Here is a 14,214-nt window from a genome sequence, read left to right as displayed (position 1 = left end):
ACACACTGGTTAAATGGCAAAACCATGGAAAATGTTGCCTGAGAGACTTGCAATATCTGTGTACAACTGAAAAAGGATGCCCCAGTATTTTGATGCATAGGAAGTTTAGAAGTACGGACTGATACACAGTGCATATGATTTATGAATGTAGGAAATATCTACAGGATAAGCACCTTACTAAAACAAAAGCTCATGTTAAATTGCAATCTATAAGGAAGTATTCAAAAATGCATTAAAAAAGCATCTGCAAGATTCAATTTTGTAACTGGTTGACTTTCCATGCCTCAAAAACACCTTTCATTTTGCATTTGTTCAGAAGTTCTAAATATGTTTTGCACAAAACTGTGCTGGTGCATACAGCATCGAGTGAAGACAACTGTTGGGCGGGGCTTGTGACCACTCCAATCATGTGCCATGCCCAGCAGTTGAATTCAGCACAAGAGATAATTTTTGTGGACTCGACTGCATCATGTGACAGCACAAAAAGCACAGCCACCAAGGCAGGCGCAATCCTCATAGCTGCGATGCTCTACAGCTCTCAGACAAAGGAACGATACAGCACAGCATTCCACTTGCTCCAAGAGCGCTATCCACTGTGCTTTGGAATGAAAGAGGTAAATTGTTTGCTGGTAGAAATTACCTGAAGAAGCCACAATTCAAAGCTTCTTTAAAAACTGACTAGCACAATTCCAAATAAAAAACGCCACCTAATTCATAGCCCCAATTGAAGGGAAAAATAAAAAGTTTTATGCATATATAAAAAACAGTTGCCAAGAATGCAGCAAATGTACAAAGCATTTAACACGTCACGCTCACACATATTAGTGTATAACAACTGTTTACACATAAATAATAAAGAGGTTAAAGTACATTTGTTGCAGAAACAAAAAATTTTCATTGCCCAATGCTCGAGTGCCATTGGGTGAAACAGTTCTCTAATATTATGAACTGTGCACGGACCTGTGAGATAAGGCTGAAAAAAAAAAAAAGCACCTTCCACTTAGATATTGTCCAGGAAAAAAACAAAGGCTAAAAACATTAGCTTCTCTGTAGTAGCAATATATGACTGAATTAAACCTATGTAAGTTAAAAAGGCAATGAACAATGAATTTCTGCATTAACTAGCTTTTCTTACAATTATTCATTTCAGTGTACACTTGTTTGGTCAGGAGAATATATGGATGAACTTACATATTTGCACTAGATTAAATTGCCTAATTTGAAAAACAGCCCGGTATCACTTTGTGTAATGAGGTGTTGGTGCTTGGCACCACCATGGACCCTGAGCCTCCATACCGAAGCTGTAATCTGTACCGTAAGTAATAGTCAAACCTCGATATAACAAACACGCATATTACGAATTATTGAATATATTGAACTCTTCCAAAATTATTTTGTCAAACGCATGTATTTTTAACTTCCCATAGCGAACGCAGTTCGGCATAAAACAGATAAAGCGACGCCAAGCACTACCTCACTTTAATAGCAGGAGGCAGGCTTCGTTGCACTACATGTGTGTTGTGCGGCGCAGCAAACGTTCAGGACTACCTCGCAGGCGCGCCACAGATGCCACGATGGCATTGGGAGTTGACAGCAAAAAAATCTATGGCCTCCGAGATTACCCCCGGTGATCTCGGAGGTGATAAGAAATTGTTCGCATCTCACAATCGCTGACAGCGCCACTTCAGCAGCGGCGCGATCGAAGGTTGCTTTCGCTTTTTTGGTTTTTGCGTCTTTCGCGTTTTTAGTGTTAGCAGATTAGCAGCGACGTCGCGGTGTCGAGTGTGGTGTGCGTAGTGCTGTGATGGCGGTGAACGTGAAAAAAAGAGCAGCACTGACATTAAAGACCAAGCTCAAGATAAAATCGGGGCCTTCAAGGCAGTTTACAAGAGGAGACTGATTGACACTCTTCTCGTGAAGCTTCTTATGAAGCAGGACTTGTAGATCGACTTGCTGAAAGCATTGAAGCGGCATCGGACAGCGTGAAAGGCGAAACGATTGCCAACTACATTCGGCACGCAGGTTCTGTTCCAGCAGAGGCCTGTGCATCAAGTGACGATGGGGACGATCCCGACGAAGCAGAGCTCCGCGAGCTCGATGAGCCTGGAATGATTTTTCGCGTTTTGTTTGTGACATGCCCGCAACAATGACTGTAGAGGATTTTGTAGGCGGCGACGACATCGCGGGGACCACGGCTGTACTGACGGACACCGAAATCGCTGTAGAAGTTTCTGAACATCCCGCAGACGAAGCTCAGGCTGACCCTGCAGACGATGAGAACATTTCGACTTCACAAGAAGCGCTTGCTGCATTGGATTTACTGCGCCGCCACTGCAGTGCTATTGAGAGCAGTGGGTTTGCCCTTGTTGAGTGTTTGCAAACTGTGGAACAGGGCGTGATATGGAACGCGGTCAACACAAAAAAGCAGGCCGCGTTAACGCAGTTCTTTGCGCGTAAATAAATAGACGTGACCCAAGTAGGCGCCCTCAGAGTTGCTGTGCCTTCTGATTGAATTTCGCTGCTCTTGCATGTATTTCTACAAAATTTTGTATTACAAATTATGGATAGAGTGAACTATTTTCCGATTTTTTAACTGTTCGTTATAACGTGGTTTCACTGTAGGTTGAAAGGTGGAGGGAAAAAACCATGAACGGTGGTGGTCGAGGTTGTGGCCAAGCCTCGGCTGAAGGGCTCCCCGCCTGTCTACCAGATGAGGGGCTCCAGTACCGTCCTCTGCATATAAGGGTGAAACAGGCAACAGAATAGGAACCCTTAGACCACCCATAATGCATGGAAAAACGATCGACCTCCGAAAAGGAGTCTCACCGAAGGCACACAAATCATGGCACCAACTGAGAACTTCCCAGTTTCTTGTTCTGTGCTCTATAACAGAGCCTTAACCTGTAAATGAACTATCAGTTTTTCTGATTGCAGGTCGCTGAAGGTCATCATTGGGGCAAACTATAAAGCCAAAAAACTAGGATCTGGTGACCTACTAATAGAGGTATCAGACAAAACCCAGTCAGAAAAGCTCCTCATAACAAAGACACTTGCTCACGTTGACATTCAAGTATCGCCTCACCGCAGCCTTCACAGCTGCCAGGGAGTGATTTCTGAATGACACCTCCTAACCGAAACAGAATCGGATCTCTTTGAAGGCACCCAGAACCAAGATGTAACGGCAGTTCGAAGGATAACAATTAGGCGAAAGAACGAGGAAATAAGAACAAAACATATTGTTCTCAATAAACCGGAGCACACTTCCTGAATTCATTAATGTAGAATTCATCCGCTGCAATCTTAGCTCGTACATACAGTAGAATCTCGGTGACACGAAATTCGGTGTGATACGAATTCATAAAATTCCCCAGCCGAATTGCATTGCATTCAGTGGGCAAAAAATCGGATGTTCCGTACAATTTTTCTTTTCGCTACGGGTAATACGAACTTCGGTATCACGACCGGTCGAGGCCCATGCACACACGCACAGCGAGAAAAGCGTGCGCAGCGGCGCAGTACTGATAGCATGGATCACGCAAACGCGTGCGAAAGAAGAAAAAAAAAATACAGTGGGAAAAAACCAGGTTGGCAACCCGCGGCAGCAGCGAAGGAAGGCGGCGATATCTTCCCCCCCCTCCTGCTCTCTCTCTTTCACTCCCCGCCCCCCGCATTTTGTTTTTATTTTATCTCGTTGCCTTCTGCTATTGGTGTTGTGCACACGGCCTTGCGGCCCTCTCCACATTTCTCCACCGCCCCGCAGGCCACGCTCTTCCGCTTTCCAGAGTCTCCGCTGCAGCGGCAACACGTTGCTTCATTTTCTCGCTTGTCGAGGCTGACAACGCGTTGATAGCGCGTCGTTTTGTGATCATCTCGCCAACGCGAAAAGATACATCATACTGCAATGTCACGGAAGAGAAAGGTGCTGACCTTTAAAGACAAATTGGAAATTTTAAATAAGGTGGACAAAGAGCCCAAGAAAAGGCGCACTGACATGGCCAAGGAGCTAGGCCTGCCGCTGTCAACGATGTCAGCGATCGTTGGTCAGCGCGACCAAATTATGCAGAATGTGCAGCACTTCGCGATGAATTCTAAAGAAGCCAAAACTGCCCACCATGTGAAGTTGGAAGAGGTTCTTCTAACGTGGTTCAGAGAGGTCACGGCGGCCGGCGTCAACATCGACGGAAAAGTGCTTCGTGAGAAGGCAGCGGACATCGCACTCACACTTGGAATTGATGACTTTCAGGCCTCCAGGGGATGGATTCACCGGTTCAAGGTGCGTCATAATCTTTCATACAAGCCCGTTTGTGGCGAAAGAAAAAAAAGTCGACGCCTCCGCCGTGGAAGACTGGATGACAACCACACTGCCGTCTTACATAGTGGGATATGAGGCACGTGATGTTTTTAATGTAGATGAAGCAGGGCTGTTTTACAATCTTCAGCCCAAAAAAAGTTTGTGCTTTAAAGGCGATGCCTGCCGGGGCGGACAAAAGAGCAAACAGCGCATTACAGTTTGTTTTGTTGCAACGCCGACGGATCGGAAAAGATGCCACTGACAGTCATTGGCAAATATCAAAAGCCCCGATGCTTTAAGGCAGCCGGTCGATTGCCCTGCATCTGCAAGGCGAACAAAAAAGCATGGATGACGTTTCTTTGTTTATGGAATTCGTCACGTACCTCAACCGCAAGATGTCTTGCCACAACAGAAAAATAGTTTTGCTGCTGGACCAGTGCACCGCCCATCCAAAACAAATGACACTGCAGAGTGTTAAGGTGGTGTTCCTGCCCCCGAACGCAACAAGTGATTTGCAACCACTGGATGCTGGGATTATAAGGAATGTTAAGCACCATTTCAAAGCTTTGTTGGTGCGCCGCCTTCTCGCGAAGATTGAAAGGAAGGACGCGAATCTCCAGATCATTCTTCTAGACGCTGTGCATTTTCTTGCAATTGCCTGGGATCGCGTCGTTCGTGCGACCATCGCCAATTGTTTCGCGAAGTGTGGGGTTTTCAAATCCACTGTGGCTACTGCCTCACAAGTGCCAGACCCGATTCCCATCAATGTCTGGAATCAACTTGACGTCGACTGTTGCGTCAATGATTTCGTCACCGCGGACGACGACCTTGCCACCTGTGGTCTCCGCACGGTTGAAGATATTGCGGAGGAAGCGTCATCACAGCCTGGCATTCCATGCAGTGACGAAGATGACGACGACCAAAGCGTTGATGACCCACCGCCGACGGCAGCAGAAACGATGTACACCATCGATGTTCTGCGGCGTGCCGTGACCTCAGAGTCTGTGCGGGAGAAGACAGCGGCCCAATTTTTCAGTTTTCAAAACTGTGTTATCAGATCTCGCGGAAAAAAAGGTGCAGAAGGATATACGCAATTTCTTTCAACGAAAATATCGTACCTGTTGGAAGGCTTGAAAATGGATTTTGCTCGATTTTTGGTGATACGAAATTTGGGGTGATACGAAAATTTTCGTCTCCCTTTGAATTTCGTATCACCGAGATTCTACTGTACCAAGCCCCCGCAGGTGTTTCAAGTGCCAGAGGTTCGGGCATGGCAGCCAGACATGCCGAGGACGCCTTACCTATGCAAAGTGCAGCGCACACAACCACACGACGTTCACGACAGATAACTGCAGTGCAACTGACTACAAATTTGTGAACTGTGAAGGCACCCACCCTGCATACTCACAGTCCTGTGCGGCCTTTCAGTCCAAAAAGGAAGTAATTAATCCGAAGGTAACTGAGAAAATAACATGCGGAGAGGCGCGGAAAGCGCACAGAATGCTTTCCTCCGCTCCCTATTCTGACACAGCCCGCAGAGGGGCCAGGCCGCGTCTAGTAATGGTAGGCACGCAGTGCAATGCTGCTGACGTGCTCCCACAATGGCTCCTCACTAAGCAGCCACCGGCTGCACCAAGCTTTGCAGTCCCGGAGGTCACTTTCTCCCAGACGTCTGGGGCACCAAAGACATCTGAGAGGGGCTTGGTTCCTCTTGGCAAATCTCCTGCCTCCACGCCTTCACCGGAGGCGATGAAGGTGAGCATGAACTCCGCAGCGTTAGTGGCACCTAGGGAGTCCGCCAATGAGAGGCGGGGCCTGCTGGACCGCTTCAAATAAAAAAAACACACCAGGTTGGCCACCTGATAAGGGTGGCGAGTCTTAAACCTACTCTATTTTCTTTCCACTCTTGCCAAAATGGCTACAGAGAGCATCATTTATTGGAACTCTCGAGGACTCCTAAAAATCTGGATGACTTGTAATAAATCTTCGCCGAACACCAAACATAGTTTGTCTGCAAGAAACGCATTTGAAACCAACAGACGGAATTTTTCTCAAGCAGTATCCTGTATTCAGGCAAGATAGGTAAGGCAGTACTCATCCCTCCGGTGGCGTTGCCATTGTAACTCAAAAGTCAATCGCTTGTCGAAACATCTCGCTTAATACAGACTTAGAGGCAGTGGCAATACGAACCTTAATTTTCGATAAAATAACATGTTCTCTATATTTCTCCAGATTATAGGATATGTAGCAAAAGTTTTGAAGAGCTGATTGACAAACTTCCAGAACCATGGCTGCTGGTTGGAGTCTTTAATGCTCACCACCCACTATGGGGATGTACAGGAACAGACTTCCGAGGTGCACTAATTGAAAAGTCTCTGTTGTTCTCGGGATCATGTTTGCTCAACTCAAAACAGCCAACATACTACAGCTCAGCTCATATTACGTACGCAGCCATTGATTTAGCTATTGGCTCCCCGATGCTCTTGGCAGCTAGAGTGGGTTGTTATTGACAATCTATATGGAAGCAACCATTTTTCCATCTCTGTGAAGTACACAGGCAATAAAAATGTAAATGTGTTTAGTCCCAGGAAATTTTAGGAATATGCAGCCAACTGGAAGATGTTCAGGGAACACTCAGCTCTGCCCTGTTCATCAGTTACTGCCTTAGACATTGACGAATCTCAACTCTTGATCACGCTGCACATTACAGATGCTACAGTAAAATGCATTCCACGAACATCAAGTAAGCCACGAAACAAACGAAGACCCTGGTGGAATGTAGACTGTAAGACTGCTCGTGAAACTCAAAATGGCTTGGTCGAAGTTATGCCGATACCCCACGGCTGAAAACCGAATAGGATTAAGGCGCGCAAAGGCAAATGGCAGGCGTGTTCGACGCATCTCCAAGCGAGAAAGCTGGTCATCATTCCTTTCTTCTGTGAACTCTTATTCTGATGCACATAGAGTTTACAACAGGATAAGACTACTGAAACGATATGGGCCTGGTGCGCTGCAGCTTTGGCCGAACATGTGGCGCCGTCTGGGAGGCGCCGTTGTAAAAGGCGGCTGTCTGGATCCGCAACCGTGGGTAGCGCCGACGCTGTGTTCCGATTTCTTCTTGGTTCCCCGTAAGAATAAAAAAACGCCGACTGAAACAAGGGCCTGTACTTAGTAATTTCGAACCTCATATCGCACCCATTGCTTTTCGTTTCGGCTGCGCGTTCCCCACTTTTTTTTTTTTTGTACCGTACTTCACGCTATGTTTCTTTCAAGCATGCATGAGTGATCGCTTGTTTGTATCAAGCACGCAGCATGCGAAAAACACAGAAAAACGGGTCTTTTTTTTGTTGTTTTTTTCTTCTGGACCCAACTCGAGCTCTAAAAGTTGTAAGCTGCAATCGGCAGGTATTCAGACACGGCCTGTGTTGTAGACAGCGAGGAACCTTCCTTCCCAGGTGGGAGTTGTTTTTTTTTTTTTTAACGACTTCCTAATGATAGTTTCCAGCTGTTCTCGGCGCTGGCTTTTAGGATGCCTAGCCTGACGAAGCACGACATAAAGAGCGAAGCACAATGCAGGAGTGCGCGCTTTCTGACTTGCCATGCGTTCATGGCTCCCCGCGAAGAGAAAACGTCTTTTTTAACAGCTTGATCTGCTTTTGTTTTTATGAGTGTCATAATGTACTTATAAAAGAAACTGTCGGGCAGAAATCAAAAATCAAATTTTTTTTTGCGGTTTCCTTATTGGAAATCATACGAGAGCGATGTGTCGCATCGTTAACAGTGGCACCCGGCCTTGCAGATGCAACTGGCATCTGTGATATTGCGTGGGTTTGCCAACAACTACATAAAAAAAAAAAACGAATTACATATGTGGTGAGGAGACGCCGAAAGGGCCAAATAAAACTTACCTCCAAGCTGACGTTGTAGAAGGCGGTTTTCATTTCGGCAGCGCATTTTCTGAAGATATCCGAGGGCCCTTCTGCACCGTGAAGTTCCCCGCGCACTCCATACACGTGCTGGCTTCGTACAGTTTCTGACCGCGTACCAAGCAGTTATTCTTAAATTAAGCATCAACATTCTCGATCGCCCGAAATCCCCCGAACAGCACGAGCTGCGGAGCTTGCTCAGCTATGGCTGTTTTTCGGCACACTGCACCGTCACAAGTCACCACTCGTTTCGACGCATCGAGTAGAAAATAAAAACTACGGTAGAACTGCCGAGCACCGAAAAGGCATGTGCACGCAAGGCCCGACGCCTTAGGGTACATCTCCAGATACAGCCTGCTCGTCCCATCCTGGGGAAGACGGGATTTTTTTTTTTTTTTCAAGAGCCTTTCTGTTGACCAACGGAGCCCAGCTCTCGGCTCTCGCTTCTGGGGGTCTCTAGCATGCCGTCTACACATACACTGCCACCAAGGGAAAAAGCCAGTGCTGCGCATTGCACACTGGTTTAGTTTTTGTTTTATATGTCTTTACTTTCAAAGTGCCATATTGTTCGGGTTCCGAATTCCTACTTCAAAGAAAAAAACCCGAAGAGCCGCCAGCAGAAGCGCTTGCGCGCCGACTATGCGTTGCGTCCAAAGCGCCAGCGGCCTTCTACCGGACGGCATGAATGGGTAGCAGCTTTCTTCGCTTTGCTTTTGGTTTATTCTTCAACACACACACATGGTACATGTGTCTGTTATGTACGCATGTGGCACGAGGCAAGAAATGACCAAAAAAAGTTGTCTTCTAACAAGGTTTCTGCCGAGAAGCGTAGACTTCGCGTTCACCCCGCCGCCTCTCTCCGACGAGCAGACATACCACATACGGGTGTGCCGGCGGGAGGTGGCGCTACTTGTTCCGGAGCAGTGGCGCCTCCATACCAGCGCACTAAGCACATAGCACAATCCCAACACCCCTTTTCAGCACCAGTGGTGACTCTTGAACATCAAGCAGACACTAGGGCAACACTTTGAATACATATTCAGCTCAGCACACTATACAGATTCCTTTTTGTGGCACAAGGCAACTGAGGAGAGGAAGCATACATGATGAAAGGCCATGCACAGAAGGGTACAATAGCCCTTTCACCATGCAGGAGCTTAAGATTGCACTAGGCACATGTGGTAATATAGCACCAGGTCCTGACAGGATCACATATGGAATGCTCAGGCACCTGCATGTGGACACTCTTGAATCCCTACTCTTCCTGTATAATAAAGTATGGGCCACAGGATGCTTTCCTAAAGCATGGAAGGAAGCGATCATTATCCCAATTTTAAAACTAGGAGAAGAACCCACACTTGCTGCTAGTTATCGGCCTATTGCACTAACCAGCTGTCTATGCAAGCTTTTTGAAAAAATGATAAATCTTCGCCTTCTTCATTTCCTTGAATACAATGGTCTTCTTCAAAACCAAGCTGGTTTTAGAGCTGGGCGGTCAACAGCTGATCAGCTCATTGCATTTGAGCCTTATGCAAGGGATGCTTTTGTACATAAACAACTTTGTTTATGTGTCTTTTTCGATCTTGAGAAAGCATATACCACCACTTGGCGCTATGGTATCATCAGCGACCTCTTCTCTCTTGGCACCGCAGGGAACATGTTAAATACAATACGAAGTTACTTTTCTGAACGGACCTTTAAAGTTCGTGTTGGCGATGCATACTCAAAGCAATACATACAGGGAAATGGTGTCCCTCTAGGTTGTGTTCTCAGTTGCACATTTTCAAAGTCAAAATAAACTCTCTAAAAAGCGTGCTGCCAAAAACCATTTCTTGCTCTGTATATGTTGATGACATCCAGATAAGCTTCAAATCTTGCAACTTGGCCATCTATGAAAGACAGATTCAGCTAGGTGTTAACAAATTGGCCAGATGGGCTGATGACAATGGGTTTAAATTTAACTGTGAAAAGAGTGTGTACTTTTCTCTAAGCAGCATGGCATCAGGCCAGACCCCAACATTAAACTGAATGGTCAGAACCTTGCCTTTAAAAAGGAACATAAATTTCTTGGCGTAGTTGACAAAAAACTTTCCTTCATTGTTCACATAAAACAGTTGCGACTGAAGTGTCTCAAAGCAATGAATCTGTTAAACATTATCTCTCACCTTTCTTGGGGCACAGACCGCAACCGCCTTCTGAGCCTTCTGAATAGTGTAGTTCTATCACGCATTCACTATGGCTCGATGGTCTGTGGGTCAGCATCATCCTCTGCTCTAAAATTGCTCGACCAGGTGCACCACCTTGGCCTTCGCCTTGACACTGATGCTTTCAGAACTAGCCCAATTGCTAGCCTCTATGTCGAGGCGAACTGGTGGTCACTGCAACGAAGAGAATTTACTTGTATAAATTATGCTATGAAGCTACTATGCTAACTGGATCATTCATGTCGCTGGCTCCTGCTTGACAAAACTAGCACAACACTTTTCTCAAGAAAACCATCTTAACACCACCATATCCAAAGTTGCCACGCATATTGAACATCTGGACGTTCCAGTTACCAGTCTTCATACAACTTCCATAAAAGACTTAATTCCTCCTTGGGAAATACATGATGTTAATTGTGACCTGTCGTTTCTTGAAGTGGGGAAGCATGCATCCCCTATTGTCATACAGCAGCACTTCATGTCACTTCAGGCAAAGTACACTTGTGATGAATATTACACTGATGCTTCAAAGTCTGCTCAAGTGTCCTGTGCAGCACATGGACCGCAATTTTCACTTTCAAAAACACTGAACAGGCATACAAGTATATTTACCGCTGAATGCCACGAAATCCTGCTAGCTGTAAGACACATTATAGAAAAAGTACGTACAGCGGTAATCTACACAGACTCCCTCAGCGTTTTAACCTCTCTGTCTTCTTCGAAATGGCATAAGAACCCAGTCCTAAACTCTCTTTTACAACCTCATGTCAGTTCATAAATTAGAATTTAAAATTGCTCTATGTTGGATACCAGGCCACCGTTGTATATCAGGTAACGAGGCAGCTGATAGGCTTGCTGCTTCAGCTGCCCTTCGAAATGACACAGACATTGACAAGATAACTTATCATGACCTCAAGCCACACATAACAAACATGATTCGGCAGCAATGGCAAAAGGAATGGGACACAGCAACAGAAAATAAACTACACACAATAAAGCCAAGGATAGGCAGAATACATCATAAACTATTTGAGTAACACCAATACATTCGTTTTCCACTCTTCTGAACCCTATTTCTTTTACACCATGAACTCTCTAGTCTGTTTTCAGAAGTAAAGCGAGCACTTGTTTTTTATAACTATCCACTACCACATTTGTGCTTTACTACTAGTAAAAGCAATGACTACTGCTTTGCCAATATACCGACTCCCCTAGTTTTTCACCCTGGTACCAGAATCACTCCTCTGAAGTTATGCCTGATTATATCCACATGCATTTGTAATGTATGGGTGTTTCTGACTGCAGGTTTCTATGTCCTTCATGACGGATAATTCAAGGGCTGAGAAGGACGCCTTGCGCCAGACATGGCCGGGAGCTAAGCAGTTCCTCTGCCACTTTCACGTGCTGCAAGCTGAGTGGCGCTGGCTGACATCTGTATGCAGCAGTGGCAAAAGAAGACAGGCAGCAGTTGATGGCAGCCTTCCAAAAGGTATAGGAACAATACAGTTTACTCATTTTTCAAATTTTTACACCCTCAGCAGCTATAGAAAGAGTAGGTAGCATGATGCAGAAATGAAAACAAAGCAAAACAAGAAAAGTGATGTGTCAATTGTACATGTAAGTGATGTATCAATTATTAATTGTGCAGAAGTAAACTGGAAACCTGAAACAACTGTAATGTATGCATATTTTCATGTAACATAGCTGCATTTAAAAAATCTAGAAGTGAAAATGAGCAAATATTATTGCCTAATGCCGATATCTGCCACTCTGCAGCATGATGCATGAACCAGTATGTGTGCTAAGAAAAAATGAATGCCTGCTCAGATCTAGATCGATACCAGCAGTTGACACAGCAGACAGACAATATATGGTCACCTTCAAGAAGATAGCGACTTGAATGAACAGTGCTCTGGAGAAGAAACTTGAAAAAATCAATATTCTGGCAAAATGCAAGGAGACTTAAATTTAAGGAGGGTAGTGCAGATGAGAATAAAAAATGGAATGGTGGAAATGAAGTGTGAAAGTGCTGCAACTGGGCACTTCCAGTTATGAAGAGTCGATCAGGATAAAATTTCCTACAACACGGAGACATCGTAGCACTATCCTACTAAACTTCAATCATAACCTCTTTGTTAAAAATTTTAATGTTGAAGTCTCTCGTCACCAAAACATGACCTTCGGTGGTATTGCTAATGAGTAGCCGTACATCTCCAGGGGCCGCATAGGCCAATACACGGGATATTGAACCTCATCACTATTCACATTTTGTTTTCCAGATATTCTATGCTAAGGACAGGCAGACACTCCAGGCAGAAAAGGACTTTTTTTAGTCCCTTGCCTACCCTTCATACACTGAAAAGGTCGAGGCCTTCTTGAAGCGCGAGGAAGAGTGGGTACTTCTGCACTGCACCGGACTCGCAACCAGAGGGCACAACACTAACAACTACAGCGAATCTTCGATCCGAATACTGAAGGATGTGGTGCTCGGCCGAACCAAGTTGCTCTGATGGAAAGAATTGCAACGACCTTGGAGCAGTATTTGGAAACTAGACTACTGCGACATGCTCCCCACCGCAAGCCATCACATCGGCTCATGTTTGAAAAGACATTGCAGAGGCTGCCCGACCACCAGTCTGTTTAGTGTGCCCGATGCAGCTGGCACTAACGCATATGTGGTCATTGCTGACCTTGGGTTTTGTGCCTGCTGGAAGGGACACAAGGGGCCTTCCGCAAACACCAAGCAGCTGTGCAGAAGGCCTTTGGGGGGCTCTTTCCGAACTCCCCAGAACTGACACCCGAGGACTGTCGCCAACTTGGCTATCTTGCACTGGGAGAAAAGTGTCTACCACTGGAGTTTTTCATGCCAATGACTGCACATCATGGTGTAGAAGGGCCCGATGCTGCAGTTCCGTCCACAAGTTATGGCACCCAAAGCATGGAGGATGACACCAGCTTCACCGAGCCATTGCAAGTGCCACAAAGTTTGGCAGAAGTTCCTCGTCTACTGCCTGAGGTACATTATTATCATGATCATTTTACTTAAAAAGCATTAATACATAATCCCAAACCAAGAATGCCAAGTAAGCATAACAAGCATGTACTAAATGCATTTAATGATTGCCAAATTTTGGAGGGAGTTAAATGAAATGGTTCTTTTCAATTTTACCATGGTGTAGCGATAGTTCATAGTGATGAAGTTAAGCACACTTATAAAAAAATCTGTTACAGAAAAAAGTGATGTTTAGTTCTCTAAAAATGACGTTGTGCACATTTGTTTCTTCAAAGTAAACCCTATCAAACCACTTTCTAAGCCCTCCAGCTAGGTCATACTCTCCTAGCCGAGACCCTTCCAGCGGATGAGCCACTTTAGGGATGTAATAAGCCATGGTGGCATTCACATCCGCTTCCTACTGGCAGAGTATACACCGTATTTGAACTAAGGATCCAGCAATGAAGCTATTACAAATCATGTTTATGCAGAATGCTCAGTGTATGGGAGCCTCCTTTTTGCTGACTGCTAAGTAGTACATTAGGCTTTCAATTAGGGTACATCTCCCGGCTGTTACTAGGACCTTGACGCAACATTTGCACAGAAGTAGAGCTACTTAGACCTAAAAGCCAGGTGGGATTTAACATTTCACCCGGAAATTATCAGTTAAAGACCAATTCAGCATTCTTAATTGGTGCGTGCTGCCTGCTAGATACCAGTGTGATGTACAGTGTCAGCTGTCTGAGCGCACCACAGCAGGTAGACATCCAATTTCAAAGATGATGCAAGTTAGGCCATAAA

The 14,214-nt window shown here is 45.4% G+C and overlaps 1 long non-coding RNA gene and 1 pseudogene across 2 annotated transcripts in view; both read left to right on the top strand.

Moving 5' to 3' along the window:
• LOC146195468 (uncharacterized) overlaps window positions 1-11,896 on the top strand; it is a 122,046-nt gene extending 110,150 nt beyond the window's left edge. For both annotated transcript variants that reach the window (XR_014706015.1, XR_014706021.1), the window contains exon 3: window positions 11,727-11,896. This is a non-coding gene — a long non-coding RNA (uncharacterized LOC146195468). The remainder of the gene's footprint in view (window positions 1-11,726) is intronic.
• A 302-nt stretch (window positions 11,897-12,198) lies between these two features.
• On the top strand, window positions 12,199-13,467 carry LOC146195467 (uncharacterized; annotated as a pseudogene).
• Window positions 13,468-14,214: the final 747 nt, after the last annotated feature.

This window comes from Amblyomma maculatum, chromosome 3 (assembly GCF_055883805.1).
Source record: "Amblyomma maculatum isolate TAMU_Amacu chromosome 3, ASM5588380v1, whole genome shotgun sequence".
Taxonomy (NCBI): Eukaryota; Metazoa; Arthropoda; class Arachnida; order Ixodida; family Ixodidae; genus Amblyomma; species Amblyomma maculatum.
Note: the sequence above shows the minus strand (reverse complement) of the source record. Positions and strands in the feature narration are given on the sequence as shown.